This window comes from Notechis scutatus, chromosome Z (genome assembly GCF_049901735.1).
Source record: "Notechis scutatus isolate UNSWTSFEM ecotype Mainland chromosome Z, rNotScu1.2, whole genome shotgun sequence".
Taxonomy (NCBI): domain Eukaryota; kingdom Metazoa; phylum Chordata; class Lepidosauria; order Squamata; family Elapidae; genus Notechis; species Notechis scutatus.
The window spans coordinates 70914226-70920225 of record NC_142025.1 but is presented as its reverse complement, the minus strand read 5'-3'; the positions used below and the strand labels follow the sequence as shown (position 1 = coordinate 70920225).

The following is a 6000-nucleotide window of genomic DNA, read 5'->3' as shown; positions in this document are numbered from 1 at the left end:
GCTTTTCAATCACATATAGTCTCATCATGCAGCCAATGTAAGAAATGATTGATTCTATAAGGTTGACAAATAACCCATGATATACTTCTTGTGGTTGGATAGGCTGGTAGTAAGTCCAGGAAAAACCATGATCCCCTTCATTTTGCATCTGTTGTGGTTGCTGCTGCCAAATGTATACTGGGCTTGTAATTTTCTCAGCCTGTTTCTCTTAGAAAGGATTTAAGGCTGTCTGTTGCATCTTAAATCTGAATGTTTGTTAGGTGTCAAATTGCTACATAGCTTTTGTGTTTAACATCTTATCTTTTTAAAGAAAGCTTTGCTTTGTGCCTCTACAATTGCCTATGTAATTGTATTCAAGAAGTATAACACAAATTGAATTTCCAACAGGTGAGTTTTTCTCTGAGTCTGTAACATGATTGCTCATAAAATACTCTGTGTGCATTGAGTTGCCAACACACTTGAAAAGCTGCAAATGACATGAAGAGGTTGTATGGACATATATTCTCTTGATTGGAATGAATTGGTTCCTTTCAAAGATAAGATGGTACCTTCATGCAATCCAGTGGTTGATGAGTCGCTGTAATGTTGCTGACACTCTTATCCTGTTTTTTAGTTTTTGCAGATGCTGGAATAATACATTTCCCCTCAACTTTATAGTTAGATAAATATACAATTTATTTATTATGTATTTATTTTTAGTTTTCTATATTGCCTATCTTGTTGAGGCAACTCTAGGATACTGATTAAGTTACAGAGTTCTTAGAAGATTGCTGATGTACTAATTATATAGGGGTTCATAAGGGGAAGGGCACAAATGGATTTACTTATTTACCAGTATCAGACATCCTGGTATTATTGATCCAGAATATAACAACAACAATGTAATGCATGTGTGATAAATAGGGCTTGTAATGAATACCTATTATTTATTTATATATATGATATGGTTATGTCTTCTTTTTCTCTGAATAGTAAACAATAATAAAACAAAAATATAAGCATAACAGCTGGTGTTGGGGAATGCACAAAAACAAAATGCAGAAGTAACTTTTTAAAACCTGTATTAATACACAAGGATGTCTCACCTACTTCAGACCTAGGAGAAGAGTTGGGTTTTAAGAACTCTTTTGAACAAGGTCCAAGGTAGAAGTCAAAAGAATATCTGGTGCTTTGGTGGAATATAAACTTCTGACTCCTACCATAGGACTTTTATTTACAGTAACTCCGTTTATATGATTTTTAATTCATCTTTTTATTTTATCTAAAAATATATTTGCAGCCTATATGTATGGCAAGGATGAATTATATATTTCTAAACTATACCTCATCATTGATCTGCTTAGATTAAAATTTGATTATTTTTCTGCTGCCCTTAGATTCTTCTGTGCATACCACTTTAAATTATTTTTTCTGCAGACAGTCTAAAAGCTAGAAGCATTACAATATATTTTCATTCATTCATTCATAATTTTGGTTTAGGAACTGTATACTGCAACCTATATTTGATGTGCTTTTTATTTTGCCATATATTTTGCCAAGTTTATACAAATAAACTTGAATATATAATAGCATGTGGAAGAATAGTTAAAAGGTAATGCTCAGCTAATTCTGAGTATTATATTTATTAAAGCAAATCATATTTGTTTTAAAATGTAGTTCCAAGCAACAGTGTCCATAAAATATATTTTTATTTGCTTCTTTTTCCACATGTATTTCCTACAAATTCTTGTAACTTTCTTTTCCCAACTTTATTTTAATAGCTTCAGTAGCTACTTCAGTAACTTCACTGGACTTAATCTTTACATTTCAAAGAAATTAATAATTGTATTTACTGATGTTGAAGCTTAAGAATCTGAACCTTTGGGGGCCAATGTATGTCATCTTGATTTTTTTAAAAGTAAGTGTTGATATATTTACTGACCTTTTCAAGTCTGTGTTATTATTTGGGGTAACAGAAATAAAAACCAGATCCAACAGATAATGCTACTGAAGCTGAAAATCAGTTTGGCTTGCAAGGCTTTTAAATTAAAGCAGACCTGAAATGCCAAATTTACTTAGATTCACCACTGTTACCAGTTCTTTTACATGCCTATTTGCATTTGATAGAGCTAGGACAGATTATATTTGTGTGGTCCTGGGCAAGGTACAAACAAGGTAATCTGTACATTTCATCTGGCTCCTGCTCCCCCCCCCCCATATTCCATTGGCTCTTCTCTTTGTGCCCATCCCTCACATTATTCTCTACTGTAGTTATAACAAAATCCAACCACATCTAACAACTTCAGTTAAGGGTGTGTATAATCACAGCAGTTGAGTTGGCAAAGCTAATTGCAGCCATGATTTCAGTCCCTATTTTTAATTTGCTCAGAAACCCAGTATGCATATAGTAGCAGCTGCAAGCCTGAAATTTTTGCACGGAACAGTATACTTAGTAGTTTCTTTTAAAAATATGGCAAATAGCTGCCTCCAGCTAGGTGAGCATGGCATTTGATTCAATCACTTAAAAAGATGTCTGAAAAAGCACTTAAAAGCGAACCAAGAAGGCAAAACACAGAGATAACAGATCTTGTTATCAATCTGAGATCAGGATTCTATTGTTTCATTGGTAGGTTTAACATATATGGCTGGCAAACTCGGAACCAAGTGTAGCAGAAGAGATGGGGGATTCACCTAGTGAACGGAGAAAGAGAAGGCGAAGGAGACAAATAAGGAGCCGTTAGTGCCAGACCTAAATAAGTGAGGCGCTTTAATTGAGAGGAATGCCGATACGGTAGGAAAGGGAGAAAAGCGCGGATGGCCAAGAAGGCAGTCGTGGCTTCCTGTTCTAATCTCTTCGGCTTCCCCGCAGGACACCTGGGGCCTAAGCAGACATACTCTTGGATTCCCGCCCTTCCGTTGTCTCCCCCTCCCTCCTTTTTGGCTTTTTAAACGAAAGCGCTGAGGATATTAAGCGGACAGCCCAGGATCGAGAACCGTCAAAATATTAAGGGAAGAAATCCACTGTTGCTTCCCCCTTTCCACGTGGAGACGCGCGCAAAAAAGTTGAGCGAGCTGAGTAAGGCGCGCCTTGCATCTTCTCCCCGTTCTCCTTCGCAAAGGAGGAGGAGATGATGGTGGTGGTGAGGGCGTTGAAGTAGTACTGTCCGGCAACATCTGTAAAAGTTGGGTGGGAGGAGAAAGAAGCGTCGGTCCGGGAAGCAACGGAACCGACAACTTTTCGACCACGTGAGTAGCGCGCTGAATGTTTTCTATGGGATAGAGGGGGAAGGGAGTAAAAGGACAAAATAGTTTCTCAGGATCCAGCCACGACAAAAAATATTTTTATTCTGGGCAAGATAGGGTCGTAAAAAAGGAGTTTGACTTAGGAAAGAGCTGCTAAGATTTCCTCTCCGCCCCCTTGCTTCCCCGGTTTGCTGTTGAGTCGAATCAAAGAAATGTCACTCAGAGCTAGTGAGTCAGAAGAGATCGGGTTACAGGATCCCTGGAACTGATGTAAATTCTTGAGAAAAGAGGAATCAGCGTACACAGACACAACAAGAGGGCGAGCGAGTGCACGCTCTGTGTAAGAAAGGCAGAAATATAAAACAAGATACCCCCTCCCCCGCCACCCTTCCCTCCTTTGCTCCCCTCTCCTTTTCGTTCTCTCTCCAAAACAGAAGCAAAATGCCCTCTTTCATCCCTAGGGATCAGTACTGTTAAGAGTTAGGCACGGCGGAGGAAGCGCTCACATTGCGTGAAGCAAGAGACGTGCGGCAGTGAGGGCCCTGATCTTTTCCTATGGGAAGTTTGGGTCGCCTCTTGACCTCAGGAGAAGCACTGACGGCAGCAGCAGCAGGTACGTAGTCGTCTCTGTCTCCGTCTGTGTCTCTCTCTCTGTGGGGGTTAAAAGTTCTTTGTTTAACTTGAACGGACCTTCAGAAAAGAAACCAGAATAGATTTTGTTTTTTACAGAAGAGGAGGAGGGAGAGCCGCCTTTCTCATTCCATACTTGATCTCTTCATTTGTTTTTATTTCAGTCTAGAGGATGGGAGGCCAGGAGGTTGAGGAATTAAGGATTTCAAGTGGCTCAAGGGTGGTTGGGAAGGGGCAGTCTAAGATTGCAATTCAATGCACACTGAATTGGGAGTGGTCCCGTGCCATAAAACTTAGTTGAAGTTCTGTCCTGTGTGAGTAACTTTGGATAAACAGGGACAAAATCGTGCTGTAGAAGGCAAAACCCTGGCATATTTACCTTCTTCTGTCTTGACTTGCCAAATCTGTTTCATTCCAGTGTGAAGCATTTGGAGGCTTAACTTCCCACAGTTCTGTTGAATTGCACATTTTGTAGGCTTGCCACAGCTGTTTGGCCTTTTCTAAGTGGGGGAGAGTAGGAGAGGGGAAATAGCATTTATTTTCTTGCCATCAGTTTCTGTAGTGGCTGGAAGTTTGCCACATCTGGAAGGTTGAAAGCAAGTGATCGGATGTGGTATTATACACAACCTCCAGCTATTATTTCTAGTGCTAGGAAGGATGCCCTTTCAATTTGCCCCATTTCTGACTTGGATTACTTATTTAAAAAGGTTTAAGAAAGGAAAGTGGTCCAAGGGAATAGGAAATAGGAAAGTTCTACCTTCAATTTTATCATTTCTGAGATAGAACAAGGAAGCTTCCTTTCTTCAACTTAGAGATTGGGTGAGTTAAGATTTTGTAGGCAGGAATCCACTTTAATCAGCTGCTACAATTTCCATTGTATATTCAAATGCAGACAGAAAGCATGGATTACAGCACTTTCTTTCTCTGAATTTTTGGTTCTGTCTTTCAAACTTTTTTCTACCAGTAAGGGAAGCTACAGACTAGACAGCCAAATGAATTGTACTTTAAAGACTTGAATGAAAAATAGGCAGAGTAAATATTTATAAGCAAAATAATGAGGATTACATAGGTATTAAAAGAATCTAAAAAAGTCCAGGAAGATGAACTCTTATGCTTCTCACCATTCAACTTCGGGTTGTTCATAAGAGAAATTGTAGGGTATTGTCTTGCAAGCACCACATGGGGAGAAAAGGTAACTAACTCTGCTTTTTGAATTCTCTAGTGTATTGTGTTGATCCCATACTTGGAGTCTGGTATTTGTGGTTTTCAGTTACTTTATTTCTATAGATATTTATGTAAAACCTTTTCTCGCTGCTCAGTGCCAGCTGTTCCACATTTTCCAGCTGCCACTTTGGTTTGGAATGATGGGCTGTTTGCTTCTCAACCTAACAATCCTTTTAAAACCTAAAATATAGGTGGCAGTCCATTTGGAGAAGCTAATGTTAAACAACTCATTGTTAAACTAGTTAAGTATATACGATGAGTTGTCTTTTTCTTATTGGCATTAAAGTTTTATTTTTTTTAAAGACTTGTCAGTTTTGATGCTAGAGATTGCAATTTTAATTTCATTTGAATGGGTCACAGAAAAACTCAGCACATTCCAAGCCTTTTGAAATATATGGTTCATTAAATTGCCATTTGGTTTTAAGAGGAATGATTTTAGTGCCTCCTTTTGTGTTCATGCTAAAGTACTAACAACAACCCATTTGGATACTCAGAACACAAAGGAATAATTATATTATTCCTTATATAATATAATATTTTTTAGAGAAGATTGAATTAAAAAAGAAAGAATTATATCCCTGAGCCTGAAATCAGCTAAGTAGCCTTTGCAGTTTGGAGTATTTTTTGTGGTTATAGTTTTAAATTTAGAAAGGTGCCTTGATGATTGATATTTATAATTGTTTCCTTTAGGCTGTTTATTAAAAATTAATTGAATTTTATATTAATTGCAAATCCTAAACATTATTTTGGAGAAGAAAAAATTACAATGTTAAAAAATAAATAATTTAATTATTTTATGAAATATTGCTTTAATGCTTGGTAGAGTCACAGCTCCCTGTAAAAATTAATCACTGATAGCTCCAATAGTGCAAAATGTATAAACTGTTTCAAAAATGTATTTATAAAATACTATTTGCAACACAC

At 37.5% G+C, this 6000-nt stretch overlaps 1 protein-coding gene across 2 annotated transcripts in view; it reads left to right on the top strand.

Moving 5' to 3' along the window:
• The first annotated feature begins 3533 nt into the window (after positions 1-3533).
• GLI3 (GLI family zinc finger 3) overlaps positions 3534-6000 on the top strand; it is a 438979-nt gene continuing 436512 nt past the window's right edge. For both annotated transcript variants that reach the window (XM_087946735.1, XM_087946734.1), the window contains exon 1: positions 3534-3835. The gene's annotated coding sequence lies outside the window, so the exon portion shown is untranslated. The remainder of the gene's footprint in view (positions 3836-6000) is intronic.